Source organism: Ailuropoda melanoleuca, chromosome 8 (assembly GCF_002007445.2).
Source record: "Ailuropoda melanoleuca isolate Jingjing chromosome 8, ASM200744v2, whole genome shotgun sequence".
Classification (NCBI taxonomy): Eukaryota; Metazoa; Chordata; class Mammalia; order Carnivora; family Ursidae; genus Ailuropoda; species Ailuropoda melanoleuca.
Window position 1 is genome coordinate 56,808,755 of NC_048225.1, and position 16,831 is coordinate 56,825,585.

The window sequence follows — 16,831 nt, forward strand, 5'->3', positions numbered from 1 at the left end:
GGCAGGCCCCTCCCCCAAAAGACAGGCTGGAGGAACAAGAGGACAACAACCCCATGGTCCCATAAAATGGGTGCATCTTGCTTGGGTTGTGGTTGATATTTTGGACTCTGTACATTCCCTCAACCACCCCTCAACAGAATGACTAGGAGGAGGAACTCCCAACAAAGATAAGAACCAGAGACAATGGCCTCTGCCACAGACCTAATGGATATAGATGTAAGCAAGATGTCACAGATAGAATTCTAGGTAGCAATTATAAAGTTGATATCTAGGCTTGAGAAAACCATTATAATGCGACAATATAGAATCTAAGGGAAGAAATGAGATCTAATCAGGCAGAACTTAAAAAAAACTATGTATGAGATACAGTCTAAACTGGATTCTCTAACAGCCAGGGTAAATGAGGCAGAAGAATGAATTAGTGATCTAGAAGATAAGCTGATAGAAAGGAAGGAAGCTGAGGAGGATAGGGATAAACAGCTAGAAGCCCATGAGAACAGACTTAGATCAATGACACCATGAAACGTTCCAATGTCAGAATTATTGGGAAACCTGAGGGGTGGAGAGAGAGAGGACCATAAGGTATATTTGAGCAAATCATAGCCGAGAACTTCCCTAACCTGGGTAAGGAACAAGTATTTGTGTCCAAGAGGCAGAGAGGACCCCTCCCAAGATCAATAAAAACAGACCAACACCCTGGCATATAATAGTAATATTTGCAAATCTTAGAGCCAAGGAAGCTATCCTGAGAGCAGTTAGGGGGAAGAGATTTCTTATGAACAGAGGGAGGAACATCAGAATAACGTCAGACCTCCACAGAAACCTGGCAAGCCAGAAAGGGCTGGCAAGACATATTCAGGGTACTAAATGAAAAGAACATGCAGCCAAGAATACTCTATCCAGCCAGGCTGTCATTCAGAATGGATGGAGAACTTCCAGGACAGACAGAAACTGAAAAAATATGTGAACACTAAACCAGACCTGCAAGAAATGTTAAGGGGGATTCTATAAAAGAAGACAGACCCCAAGAGTAATCTAGACCAGAAATTTACAGAGGCAATCTATAGAAACAGGGACTTTACAGGCAATATTATGGCATTGAATTCATATCTTTCAATAGTCACTCTCAATGTGAACGGCCTAAATGCTTCCATGAAATGGCACAGGGCTGCAGATTGAATAAAAAGACATGACCCACCCATATACAGTCTACAAGAAACTCATTTTGAACCTAAAGACACCTCCAGATTGAAAGTGAGGGGATGGAGAACAATTTTTCATGCCAACAGAACTCAAAAGAAAGCTGGGGTAAGAAATGCTCATATCGGGGCGCCTGGGTGGCACAGCGGTTAAGCGTCTGCCTTCGGCTCAGGGCGTGATCCCGGCGTTGCGGGATCGAGCCCCACGTCAGGCTCCTCCGCTATGAGCCTGCTTCTTCCTCTCCCACTCCCCCTGCTTGTGTTCCCTCTCTCGCTGGCTGTCTCTATCTCTGTCAAATAAATAAATAAAATCTTTAAAAAAAAAAAAAAAAAAAAGAAATGCTCATATCAGACAAATTAGATTTTAAGCTAAAGACTTTGGTAAGAGATGTAGAGAGACACTCATCCTTAAAGGGTCTTTCCAACAAGAAGATCTAATAATTGTAAATATCTATGCCCCCAACGCGGAAGCAGCCAACTACACAAGCCAACTAGTAACCAAAATAAAGAATGATATAGACAATAATACATTAATTGTAGGAGACCTCAACACTCCGTTCTCAGCGATGGACAGATCATCTAAGCAAAAGTTTAAAGAAACAAGAGCTTTGAATGACACATTGGACCAGATGAACGTCATAGATATATACAGAACATTCCACCCTAAAACAGAATACTCATTTTTCTCGAATGCACATGGAACTTTCTCCAGAATAGACCACATACTGGGTCACAAATCAGGTCTCAGCTGATACCAAAAGATTGAGATTATTCCCTGCATGTTATCAGACGGCAATGCTTTGAAACTGAAACTTAATCACAAGAAAAAAATTGGAAGAAACTCAAACACTTGGAAGTTAAAGAACATCATGCTAAAGAATGATTGGGTCAACCAGGAAATTAAAGAACTTAAACAATTCATGGAAACTAAGGAGAATGAAAACTCATTGGTTTAAAACCTATGGGATACTGCAAAGGCAGTTTTAGGGCAGAAATACATAGACGCCCAAGCCTCACTCAAAAAAGTAGAAAAATCTCGAATGCACAAGCTAATCTTACACCTAAAGGAACTGGATAAAGAACAGCAAATAAAACCTAAACCAAGCAGGAGAAGAGAAATAAGATTGGAGCAGAGATCAATGAAACAGAAACCAGAAAAACAGAACAGATCAACTAAACTAGAAGCTGGTTCTTTGAAAGAATTAAGATTTATGAACCTCTGGCCAGACTTATCCAGAAGAAAAGAGAAAGGACCTAAATTAATAAAATCATGAATGAAAGGGGAGAGATCATGACTAACACCAAGGAAATAGAATTATTAGAAATTATTACCAGCAACTATATGCCAACAAATTAAGCAACCTGGAAGAAATGGATGCTTTCCTGGAAACTTATAAACTACCAAGACTGAAACAGGAAGAAATAGACAATCTGAATAGACAAATAACCAGCAAGGAAATAGAAACAGTAGTAAAAAACCTCCCAAAAAACAAGAGTCCAGGGCCAGCTGGCTTCCCAGGAGAGTTCTACCAAACATTTAAAGAAGAAATAATACCTATTCCTCTGAAGTTGTTTCAAAAAAATAGAAACAGAAGGAAAACTTTCAAACTTGTTCTATGAGCCTGGCATTACCTTGACCCCAAAACCAGACAAAGACCCCACTAAAAAGGAGAATTATAGACCATATCCATGATGAACATGGATGCCAAAATTCTCACCAAAATACTAGCTAATAGGATCCAACAGTACATTAAGAGGGTTATCTATCACGACCAGGTGGGATTTATTCATGGGATGCGAGGGTGGTTCAGCATTCGCAAATCTCCCTGATAGAGCATGTTAATAAAAGACAAGAACCATATGATCCTCTCAATTGATACAGAAAAAGCATTTGACAAAATACGGCATCTTTCCTGATTAAAACTCTTCAGAGTATAGGGATAGAGGGAACATTCCTCAATATAAAAACCAACTATGAAAAGCTCACAGTGAATATCATTCTCAATGGGGAAAAGCTGAGAGCTTTTTCCTTAAGGCCAGGAACATGACAGGTCTGCCCACTCTCACCACTATTGTTCAACATAGTACTAGAAGTCCTAGCATCAGCAATCAGACAACAATAAGAAATTAAAGGCATCAAATTGGCAAAGAAGTCAAACTCTCTTCACAGATGGTAAGATACTTTATGTGGAAAACCCAAAATACTCCACCCCAAAATTACTAGAATTCATACAGCAATTCAGCAATGTGGCAGGATACAAAAATCAATGCACAGAAATCAGTTGCCTTTCTATACACTAACAATGTAACTAGAAAGAGAAATTAGGGAATTGATTATGTTTACAATAGCACCAAAAACCATAAGATACCTAGGAATAAACCTAACCAAAGAGGCAAAGTATCTATACTTTAGAAACTACAGAACACTCATGAAAGAAGTTGAGGAAGACACAAAGAGATGGAAAAAACATTCTACACTCATGGATTGCAAGAATAAACATTGTTAAAATGTCTATGCTGCCCAGAGCAATCAACACTTTCAATGCCATCTGTATTAAAATACCAATGGCATTTTTCAAAGAACTGGAACAAACAATCCTAAGATTTGTATGGAACCAGAAAAGACCCCAAATTGCCAAGGGAATGTTGAAAAGAAAAACAAAGCTGGGGGCATCACGCTACCAGATTTCAAGCTATATTACAAAGTGTGATCACCAAGACAGCATGGTACTGCCACAAAAACAGACACATAGATCAATGGAACAGAATAGAGAGCCCAGAATGGACCCTCTATGGTCAACTAATCTTCTACAAAGCAGGAAAAAATATTCAATAAAAAGAGACAGTCTCTTCAATAAATGGTGCTGGGAAAATTGGACTGCTACATACAAACTGGACGATTTCCTTACACCATACATAAAAATAAACTCAAAATGAGTGAAAGACCTCAATGTGAGACAAGAATCCATCAAAATCCTAGAGGAGAACATAGGCAGTAACCTCTTTGATATTGGCCACAGCAACTTCTTTCAAGACATGACTCCAAATGCAAGGGAAACAAAAGCAAAAATGAACTTTTGGGACTTCAAGATAAAAAGCTTCTGCACAGCAAAGGAAACAGTCATCAGAACTAAGAGGCAACCCATGGAATGGGAGAAGATATTTGCGAATGATGTATCAAAGGGCTGGTATCCAAGATTTATAAAGAACTTCTCAAACAACACCCAAAAATAATCAAGTCAAAAAATGGGCAGAAGACATGAACAGACACTTCTCCAAAGAAGACATACAAATGGCTGACACATGAAAAAATGTTCATCATTAGCCATCAGGAAAATTCAAATAATCAAAACCACATTGAGATACCACCTTATGCCAGTTAGAATGGCAAAAACTAACAAGGCAGGAAACAACAAATGCCGGCTAGGATGTGGAGAAAGGGAAACCCTCTTATACTGCTGGTGGGAATGCAAGTTGGTGCAGCCACTTTGGAAAATAGTATGGAGGTTCCTCAGAAAGTTAACAATAGAGCTACCATACAACCCAGCAATTGCACTACTAGGTATTTACCCCAAAGATACAGATATAGTGAAAAGAAGGGGCACATGCACTCTAATGTTCATAGCAGCAATGTCCCCAACAGTCACACTGTGGAAGGAGCCAAGATGTCCTTCAACAGACAAATGGATAAAGATGTGGTCCATATATACAATGGAATATTACTCCACTAACAGAAAGGATGAATACCCACCATTTGCATCGACAAGGAATCAAACTGGAGGGTATTATGCTAAGTGAAATAAGTCAAGCAGAGAAAGACAATTATCATATGGTTTCCCTCATATGTAGAGCATAAGGAATAGCACAGAGGAAAATAGGGGAAGGAAGGGAAAACTGAAGGGGGGCGGAAATCAGAGAGGGAGACAAACCATGAGAGAATATGGACTCTGGGAAACAGGATTTCAGAGGGGAGGTCGGTGGGGTGATGGTGTAGCCCGGTGATGGGTATTAAGGAGGGCATGTGATGTGATGAGCACTGGCTGCTATATGCAACTCATGAATCACTGAACACTACATCAAAAACTAATAATGTGCTGTATGGTGGCTAACAACGTAACTTATAAAAATAAATTAAGAAAAGGAAAGGAATGCTTCTACCTGGAGACAATGATTCCATTGAACTGAAATTTAAGACTGCCACCTGGCCATGTTGAGATCCTCATGTGTGAATCCAAAGGCAAAGAAGGGAGTTATTGTGTTGGCTGGGGTGATGGATCATTACTACCAAGTGGAAATTTGTACTTACTCCAAACTGGAGGTAAGAAATAATATGTCTGGATATACAGAAAAGTCCTTAGGGCATCTCTTGGTATTACCATTCCGTGATTAAGGTCAATGGAAAGCCACAACAACTGAGGCAGGAGTATAAAGGACCAAGATCCTTCAGGAATGCAGGTTTGGGTCACTCCACCAGGTAAGAACCATGACTAGCTGCCAAGAAGGCAAAGGTAATACAGAATCAATTATGGAAGAAAAAAGTTAAAAGTAACCAGCTCTAACCACACCAAGAAGGTAATCAATGTAGGCGGAGGGCATAACCATGGAACTACTGAAACCAGGGGATATAAAGGAATGGTCTCATTTTGTGGATTAGTATCAGCTTCCTAAAGAACCTTTACTAAAAGGCATTATAAGTGTAACTAGTTTGGGTGTTGCATCACTGGTTTTAATGCTGCAGAGTGAAGAACATGTCTGGGTTGATATAGGACCTGCAACTCAATGTTGATCAGATGACTGTACTTGATCCAGACATATTAGAGGCTATCCCTGAGGGAAACAGCCAGCCTGGTGGGCTGGATAAAGACCACCATAAAGTGTTTATCCTGAGAAGGGGGACTGCCAAACTCCCCTTGTAGAGTAACTAAGAGTAAGACACCCCAGATGAAGTAACTTATATGCTTATGTAAGCCGTGTGATTTGGCTTTAGGAGACTGGGATATTTCCCTTGCTGAATATGCTTATTACTGGAGTTATGGTAAATGCTGTGATTAAGGGGCCCCTTTGCATGGCCACCCAATGTAATTCAGTGGCTACAAAATTGAACAATAACTGCAGAAACCTTTTCCGATTTGCTCTCTGCTTCCCTGTATGGGACTGATACCAAGAAAATTAAAGTACTTAAGAGGAAAGACACAAAGGGGAGAGTAAGATCCCCTACTCAACAGAGTAGAAGTTTAGATGGTTGAGAAATAGGATGAATAAAGTGGACAACGGTGGAATTGAAACAAAGGTGTTGATGCAGCACTACTAAGGACAGAGTGGGCCAAAGGGACACCCTCTTTGTCTTCCAACATTGGAAGGGCCAAAGTCTGTCCTAACTTGCTCCAGTCTGGAGGAATTTAAAAGGAGAAAGCCAAAGATTCTGATTATGATTCTGATGAGAAACCTGACCAGGAAATGCCCAGGGCTATAATTAAGCAGATCAATCAAGGTATAAATTAAGGACGAGGCCAGGCTTCTGGCACATACCACCACCTGAGGATTCAAGGTTATCGGCACATGTGTAGATAAAATGGCAGATGGAGAAAAAAAATTTTTTTGTCACAGGAGGTCAATATATTGTGAATCTGAAACTGGTTGGTGAAGTCATAATGGGGCCTAAGATTAGATTGGAAGGAGGATATGGAAATACAACAGATGATAGGATTAAGGTGGAAGTTTAGATGAAAATTGGGATTCCTGAACAGACTCTTTGAGGTGGTCACATCTTTTCTTTTCTTTTTTTAGAGGGTCCTGGGACCGAGCCCTGCATCAGGCTGGGAGCCTGCTTCTCCCTCTCCCTCTGCCTGCCACTCCCTCTGCTTGTGCTCTCCCTCTGTCTCTCTCAAATAAATACATAAAATATTTAAGAAAAAGAGCAATGGGAGCATCCTTTGTTATAATATTTGGTCTCTTGTTTTCAGTTCAGAGTCATGAAGGTAAAACAGGTATCTTGTTAATCACAACAAGCTTCTTTCTACCAACTGGCTTTATGTTAGTGATGGGACTTTTCGGGGCTGGTTGCCAGGAGAGCCAACCTTAAATAGAGTGTGGGTTAGTCCTCTAGCCATGATAGCACTTCAAGTCTCCTTGGGAAGAGGAGTGCTGATCCTTCACAGTTTGCCACTTTGTTCAGTACTCAATTCTTGGGGAGGAGACTCATGAGTTATGCTTCCTTATTGTCACTTCTATTTGCATCAGAGTAAGCTCCAGGATTCTAATGTATTCTAGTTTTCCTTTGAATGATGGATACAGAGACTCTAAATCAATGGGATCTAGAAAAAAAGTCACAAGCCAGAGCAATTAGATATCCCAGGATACTTCTCCACCTTTAAGACGTTGGACAGCAACATGTCAGCTGAGTCTAGTCAGGATCAAAGATCAGGTGTCTGCAAAGTAGGATCTTTAGCCAGATCTTATGGCAATCCTGACTACCTTTAAGTGTGTGGGTTTCAATATTTGTCTTTAAAAAGTGTTTGGAGTGGATTAATAAGACCAAATTAAATGTGGTCTATAAGAAATCTACTTTAAATCTACTTTAAACATAAAGATGCAGATTGAAAGCATAGTAAGTCTTTTGCTATCCCTTTACTAATACTAGTCAAAAGAAAACTGGCTAGGATAATTCAAAGAGTTTAGAGCAAGGGAAAATTACTGGGATAAAGAGGAGCATTAAATAATGATAGAGGTTAATTCTCTAAGATGACAATCCTTAATGTGTATACACTTTACAGAACACCAACATATGCAAGGCTAGAACTGCAAGGAGAAATAGATGAATCCACAGTAGAGTTGGAGATTAACATCCCTCTATCAGTAAGTGATTAGATCCAGCAGGCAGAACATCAGGACACAGTTGAACTGAACAGCATTGTTAGTCAATCAGATGATATAATTATAGATGTCCATTAGATCCAACAGAATATTCTTTAAGCTCACATGGAACATTCACCGACACACCATATTCTGGGCCATACAAAGAACTAAGATTTAAAATCAACAGTCTGCTCATACCAAAATGGAATTAAACTAGAAATAAGGGCTGCTGGAAAACCTAATATTTAGTAGATTATATGCTTTTTATGAAGATGGGTCTCACTTGAGAATTATTTGAACTACATTAAAATGAAAATACAATTTACCAAATTTGAGGGATGTTATGAAAGCAGTGCTTAGAGAACAATTTATAGCACTGAATACATGTTAGAAGAAATGAGATCTAGAAAAGGATGTATGTCTATTTTTCCAAGACAGAAACAAAGAATGATTTAAGCCTAAAGCAAACAAAAGAAATTACAGCAGAAATTAATGAAATTTTAGTGCATAGAATGCAACTGATTTCTGTGCCCTGATTTTGTATCCTACCACATTGCTGAATTGCTGTATGAGATTGAAAAAGAAATTAAGGAATCAATCCCATTTACAGTTGTACCAAAAACCATAAGATACCTGGGAATAAACCTAACCAAAGAGGTAAAGGATCTGTACTCTAAAAATTAAAGACCTATGAAAGAAATTGAGGAAGACACAAAGAGATGGAAAAACTTTCCGTGCTCATGATTGGAAGAATAAACATTGTTAAAATGCTTATGCTGCCCAGAGCAATCTACACATTCAATGCAATCCCTATCAAAATACCATCTACATTTTTCACAGAGCTGGAACAAATAATCCCAGAATTTCTATGGCACCAGAAAAGACCCTCAATCACCAAGGGAATGTTAAAAAAGAAAACCAAAGCTGGGGCCGTCATGTCGCCTGACTTCAAGCTATATTACAAAGCTGTGATCATCAAGACAGCATGGTGCTGGCACAAAAACAGACACATAGATCAACGGAACAAAGTAGAGAACCCAGAAATGGAATTTCAACTCTATGGTCAACTATCCTCGACAAAGCAGGAAAGAATATCCAATGGAAAAAAGACAGCCTTCAATAAATGGTGCTGGGAAAATTGGACAGCCACATGAAGAATGAAACTGGATCATTCCCTTACACCTTACACAAAGATAAACTCAAATTGGATAAAAGACCTCAGTGTGAGACAGGAATCCATCAAAATCCCAGAGGAGAACATAGGCAGCAACCTCTTCAACCTTGGCTGCAGCAACTTCTTGTTAGACACGTCTCCAAAGGCAAAGGAAACAAAAACAAAAATGGACTTTTGGGACTTCAAGATAAAAAGCTTCTGCACAGCAAAGGAAACAGTCAACAAAACTGAAAGTTGGCCTATGGAATGGGAGAAGATGTTTGCAAAGAACATATCAAATAAAGGGCTAGTATCCAAGATTTATAAAGAACTTCTGAAACTCAACACCCAAAAACTAATTAATCCAGTCAAAAAAATGGGCAGAAGAACAGACACTTCTCCAAAGACAACATACAAATGGCTAACAGACACAGGAAAAAATGCTCTACATCACTTGGCATCAAGGAAATACAAATCAGAACCACAATGAGATACCACCTCACACCAGTCAGAATGGCTAAAATGAACAAGACAGGAAATGACAGATGTTGGCAAGGATGTAGAGAAAGGGGAACCCTCTTACACGGTTGGTGGGAATGCAAGTTGGTACAGCCACTTTGGAAAACAGTGTGGAGGTTCCTCAAGAAGTTAAAAATGGAGTCATCTTAATACCCAGCAATTGCACTACTGGGTATTTACCCCAAAGATGCAGATGTAGTGATAAAGGAACACCTGCACCCCAATGTTCATAGCAGCAATATCCACAATAGCAAACTGTGGAAAGAGCGAAAATGTCCTTCAACAGATGAATGGATAAAGATGTGGTTTATATATACAACGGAATACTACTCCACCATCAGAAAGAATGAATACCATTTACATCGACATGGATGGAACTGGAGGCTATTATGCTAAGTGAAATCAGAGAAAGACAATTATCGTATGGTCTCACTCATTGTGGAATCTAAGAAATAGCACCGAGGATCATAAGGGAAAGGAGGGAAAACTGAATGGGAAGAAATCAGAGGGAGACAAACCATGAGAGACTCTTAACTATGGGAAACAAACTGAGGGTTGCTGAAGGGGAGGTGGGTAGGGGAATGGGGTAACTGGGTGATTGGCATTAAAGAGGGCACGTGATGTGATGAACACTGGGTGTTATACACAACTGATGAATTATTGAACACTACATCTGAAACTAATGATGTACTATATGTTGGCTAATTGAGTTTAAATTAAGAAATCAATGAAATTGAAATCCGGAAGTCAATGGAGAACATCAACAAAACCAAGAGCTGGTTCTTTTAAAGAATTGGTAGAAGTGATAAACCTACAGCTAGGTCAAGGAAAAAAAGACAGCAATTACAAATAAAAGAAATAAAAGAGGGACCACAACCACTGATCCCACGTAGGATTAACAGTATTTTGAACAACTTTATGTTCATACATTCAGTAACCTAATGAAACAGACCAGTTCCTTGAAAGACAGTCTACCAAACTCAAAGGAGAAATAGAGGAAATTAAAGATGAGTCAATTAATAACTTTCTAAAATGAGACATCTGTTCCAGATGAGTTCACTGGGGAATATCTTGAGAACAGATAAAAAGTCCTCTGCAAGTCTAGTAAATCAAATCTGACAACGCATAAGCATATGCTTTGTGACCAACTGAGATTTGTTCTAGGTGTGCATGGCTGACTCAACATTTCAAAAAATTGCTGTAGTTTATCTCAACAGGCTAAAGAAAAAATCATGTCAACAGATGTAGACAAAGCATCTGGCATTCATAAACTATTAGCAAATTAGGACTGAAAAATGTATATTTTAAACCTATGGTGTATGAACCCAAAACTTTTGTATTTCACTGCTACCCATGTAAATTTCAGGGAAATTTAAAATTCTTTATCTATATTGAACATCAGTTAGCCTCTTTGTGCCTAAGTATCTTGATCCGAGAAGTGAGGATTCTAAGAGCTCTTATCTCAGAGGGTTGTTTTGGTGAAAAGCAGAAGGATTTGGGAAATGATAGAAGAACCAAAGTATAACATGAGAGAGAAGAGGAGTACTTGATACTGGCATAGGAACTTCATTTAATGACTTAAACATTAACTTCTAATTCTTATTGGTATAATACAACCCATCATTTGTCAAGTCATTCTGACACCTGAATGAACAGATATTCAATGTTATTTAGCCTAATCTCATGGTCTATGAAGACATAGATCTGAAGGGGATTCCCTCATCCAGCTGTACATCCATAGTTGCTTCAGGCTGTAAGAGAAACCTTCCACGTACAGGAAAACACAGAAAAGAGTAGATTAGCAAGGGTCCTGTGTGGGGACTGGTAGAGAGAAGCTAGAGATCAGATGGTTCAAGCTTAGAAAGTTTATTGGTGGAATCAGGGTTATACAGGGGACTTCAAAATAAGAAATGCTGTGGGAAAGCTCACAAGAAGTGTGAACCAGGTTTAGGGATATCTTGGTCAAGGACACATGTCTAGTTAGTGTCAGTACTGGCAGTCAACCAGACAGATGTGGGCTCATGTCTATGCTCCTAACCACTGTGGTAGACCAGTTCCCCCAGAGGTGAGCAGGAGTTCAAGTTCGATCCCAGGCTCTACCACTTATAAGATAGGAAGATTTTGGCAAAATTCTTTATCTATATTGAACATCAGTATTGCATTTATGTTTAAGAAAATTCACCTTCTGGGGCGCCTGGGTGGCACGGCGGTTAAGCGTCTGCCTTCGGCTCAGGGCGTGATCCCGGCGTTCTGGGATCGAGCCCCACGTCAGGCTCCTCTGCTGTGAGCCTGCTTCTTCCTCTCCCACTCCCCCTGCTTGTGTTCCCTCTCTCGCTGGCTGTCTCTATCTCTGTCGAATAAATAAATAAAATCTTTAAAAAAAAAAAAAAAAAGAAAATTCACCTTCAGACTTCAGAGATGAATTCACGCACTCAAATATTTATTCCCACATACTCCAACTGAGCAGCTGGCCTAACAAGGTTAAGAGTTCTTTTCTAGAATTGCACATGAAGAATGACTTATTTCAGAGCAAGAATAGTACAACTCATTGATAAATTGAATACTAGATTTCTGGTTTATAATCTTATTTTGGGTCCCTAGTATCCTTATGCTGGCCTGATCTCCATGGTCTCTTCACACCTTTGACCTCCATGGTAAACCAAATGCAGTAAGACAAGGCTCACTGGATGAAGACAAAGCCAAGTCAGCATGTACAAATGAAAGATTAAGGTACTTAACATCAGGCTTGAGGTTTTCCTTTGTGTTGTGCAGCCCAGACTGTCATGGTATCTCATCCTTGGGCCACGATGCCCTCTCCTGGACAGTGCTAGAATCAACAGAAACCGTGCTTACTTTTTTTTTTTTTTAATAATTTTTATTTTGTTATATTAGTCACCATACAGGAAACTGTGTTTACTTTTGATTCATCTGCTTTGAAGGCTGAATAGACATCTGACTCACTTAACATAGACTTAAGATATTAAATTATGGGGGAAGTTAATATCTTTAATGTTCTTTTACACAGCTCACATGCATACCTCTCTGTTAGAGGAAAAAGGTTTTCTTGAATTGGTTCATAAAGTCAAATTACTAAAGGAAGTGGCCTTATTATAACCTCTAAAATGATTCAATCTGATGCATTGATTTATTGAATACTTTTTTCTAAATATCATACAAGGTATCCAGGTACACAAATCACCGCTAACCTATTAAACTAAGTTTGAAGGCAGAGTTCAATTGGAGGTAGTATTTACTGAACCAAGTTTCAAAAGTTTGATATGAATCCCTATGGAATGACATTCCCACTTTACTTGGCTGAGGACATAACTCATGCACAGGCACAAAAGCAAGAAATACCCTGTATATTGCAGCACCTACAAGCAGCTTTACATAGAATGTCAAGTTTAAGGTTGGGAAACAGGTAGCAAGCTTCTAGAAGTCCCCAGCTTTTCCTGAGGTCCTGGAAAGTAGGATATACTGGGGAAAGGGAGTAGGGGTAACAATGAGAGCCTTTCTGTGTTGATTCTACTGCACTAGCCCCTGTCCTGACCATACTGGTTCCTGGTCTAAGGAGATAATTAGGAGGCTTATGAGAATTAATGCTTCCCAAAGACACAAAATAGCAGTAACAGTGATAACAATGTTGTTTATTAAGTACCTGACATGTTTTACTAGCCCCTTTCTATACAGTATCTCCATTACAAAGACTACCCAGAGATGATCATTCTTATTTAACACTTAGAGAAAAATCTTGTTCAAGGTCATGCAGTGGGTATGTGGCTGAACTGGCTTGCAAACTCAAGCCTTTGGAGCCTTCAACGCCATGTCTTGCCACATATCCTAAACTATCATGCCCGTCAACCTGTGAGCATCCCATAGGATACACCAAGAGATAAACCACTTTCTCAATTTGGCTTCTCTCCTGAGGAATTTGATATTAGGTTGGAAAGGTTAGGTTCAGAAAGATGTAAAGGAGATGCACTGCTCTACCCACAAGTCCTTGGAGTCCACTACTCACAATGTAAACCAGAGTGGGGAGAGAAAACACAGTATCTGATTTTTAGGGAATAGGCATTAGTTGGTCTTAAAGTTAGTTTGAGATACTATCATCCCCTCCAAATAGTCAAAGAATATCAAGCTTCATTAGAGATTTACAGCCAGACTGAGCTCTAATTCCAAGGAGATTTTTCATCCCTTCTTTAGAAAGGCCTTTGTGATTTCTATTTGGTGTCCTTAGAATAGCTGCAGACTCCAGGGAGGCCAGATACAACCAGCAAGAGCAGGACTTGGACCCAAGGGATCATGACTCAATTAGAAAGTCTATTTTCCCTAGACCTCTCTGGACCAACCCTGACATACTAGGCATAGCTGTGCTTAAGCTTAGGTTTTACATTAATTCTTCTGGGACAAAACCTGCTATTTTCCTTCTCCACTGAGGGAAGTGGGAAGGTTACAAGTCCAGATTGAATTCCCTCAACCCCTGAACAGAATGCTTATAAGTGCCAGACCTCAGAGACATTTGCGGAGCCCCAGGCTCTGGCTCTGAAGCTACCCAGCCCAGGTAAGAGCATCTTGTAAAGGGGAATCTAGAGAGCAACAGAGGTCATCAGGAAGGGTTCCAAGCCTATTAGGATGAACAGCCTTGGGACCCTTGAGCATCCTAATTGTTATTGTACTCCTGTAGAAATCTCCAAGCCCAGACTCTGAGGGATGGAATTCTCTTTCAAGCAGACTTGAAGGGTGGTATCCACACAGAGTCACACTCAAGGAGTCTGAAGAGGCCTCTAGTTCACCAACGCCAATACAAGACCCTCCAAAACACCTCCAGGTGCTTTAAATAGGCAATAGGTTATTCTCATTCGATGTAGCCAGGCACTGTGCTTGCACCGGGATTACACTAGAGAATACGATAGGCACACTCCCTACTTTTATGAAACAGATTCTGTTTGGGGAATCATGCATGTGAGCAGGCAGTTCAGAACACGATGCGTATATAGTACAAAGACAGGCACTGAGCAGACTGAGGGTTAGAGCAGGTTAAAGGGGACACCTAAACTATGGCAAGGTGCATATGTAAGGATTAGCTAGGTGAGGAAGAGGAATACACCATCCCAACATGAGGACAGAACATGGGTAATTCTCAGAAGCAAAAGAACATGCTACAGTTGGGAAGTGGAAAAATTCAGCCTTGTTGGAAGGTAGTGGGCAGGGTGAAGAATGATAACAGGCATGGTTGGTGTTGGCAGATGTATTTGCATAGAGCTCAGGTGGCCTGTTGTGACTCATACCCTCACAACCACTCTGAGCAGGAGCTGCAGTAGCCTCTTTCTGTCGTATTTAAAGTGTGAAGGTTGCTTCTGACTTGGGAGGCATAAACCAAGCAAGGTTAGGATCTTAGGGAAAGTCTGGGGGTTGGCAAAGTTAACCAAAGCTCAGCCCAACCCCATTTCACAGTGGAAGTGCATCTCTCCAGTCATGGGTACTTCTCCGCTGTGATGGGGTGTTTCTGGAGATGGATAGCAAGAGGAAGCTGCCACTGGGAAGACAGCTCTGTATGTTGTCAGGTACAGAAGGGCAAGAAATCAAATCCACTTTCAGGGCTTGAGGCCAGTCCAGAGGAATGAAGACATGTGGCTTGGCTCTAAGAAGGTTTATGATGTAGTAGAGGCCAGCCTGCTAGCTTTCAAGAGCAATCTCTTCTCAGTTTTAGAGTTCCCTAGGTATACTTAGCCTTGTATGCACCTTGGGTTGTGAGATTCTCTCCAACAGGCGGAGGTTCTCTGCCCAAACTCAGAAGGAAACTGCTCATCCAGGGTGTGACTCGGTAGGCTGGGATTCAAATGGCATCAGAAGCAAAGAGACTGTTGAAACCACTTCTGCACTAACACAGGAGAGGGTAACTGCTATGAGGGGGGAAGAGCATGGGAAGAGAAGACAAATTCACTTGGCAAGACCTGCCAGCTTTTCCATTCAAAGACTTTCTCTGCTGGAGTAAACAAGATTATTCTCCACATGATTACAACTTTGCTTAGTGTAACATCAGGTTATGAAGGCCAGTTGAGTAGAGGCAGGGGTGAAGGAGACAAGTCCTCTCTTATTTTAAGTCTAGAAGTTCTGGTAGAGGTCACTTAGCACTTGACTACCAGGAAGTTAGTTATCCTTCTTTTGCCTTTAGATCCATTTCAGTGAAGCTGTCAACTTTCAGATTACGTGTCCTGCTGAGGAAGCAGACAGCTTTGCAAAGACATACACTAAGTAAAGATTATGTACTACTGGGATCTGGTCTGACCCATACAAACCAGTGGCCTGGTGCAGGGGGCAATTGAAGGGACTATCTGCTGAGGGCTGGGAAGAGTTAAGGAAACTGATGAGGGGGTGGTGAAGCATCAGGACCAACCATGCACAGCATTACCTAACTCAGGCCTGACCACAAGAGGGAAGATGCTGTTGCTTTTGGTAGAACACCATGTCAGTGCTATATGTGCTTGGCAGGAAGGGAACTGGGGAACAAATTCCTGATCTCTAGACTCACTTTCCTATCTCATCTCCTGCTGATGCCTCATATGGGCTGGGCCACCTAGAGCAGCCCATAAACATCAGCTTCTAGGGACCTAGGACAAAGCTTCAGACGGACAAATGGAGAATAACTAGCACATGAGGCGCTAAAACCAAGACAGGCTCCATTTACCTGAGCTCACCTGGTCATTCCAATCACAGGCCGGTTCCTGTGTGCTCTTGTCTTGCCCAGCTCCACTGACTCAGCCTTCTTACCTTCCCTTTTTACGGCTATTGCTAACACTGTTCCCGTGTGTAGTGATCTAGGAGAACCTTGAGTTGTGGAGGAAACCCAGCTCATGGAGAGGAATTTTGTGGAATAAAGTCACTACTGTGGTGGCCATCCTCCCAGTTCCATGACTCCCTATAGAGATAGGCATTCCAAAGTTTTTTTTTTTTGAACTTTATTGGATGTATTTTTTGGTTTTGAACATTCCCCAACAACTAGAAAGAGCTAATGCTTAGTGTTAATGTATGTTAGACATTGCATTCTCCTTTAATCCTCATGCCTCCTCTAGGCCAAAACTGTTTAAAAGTTTTTTTTTTTTTT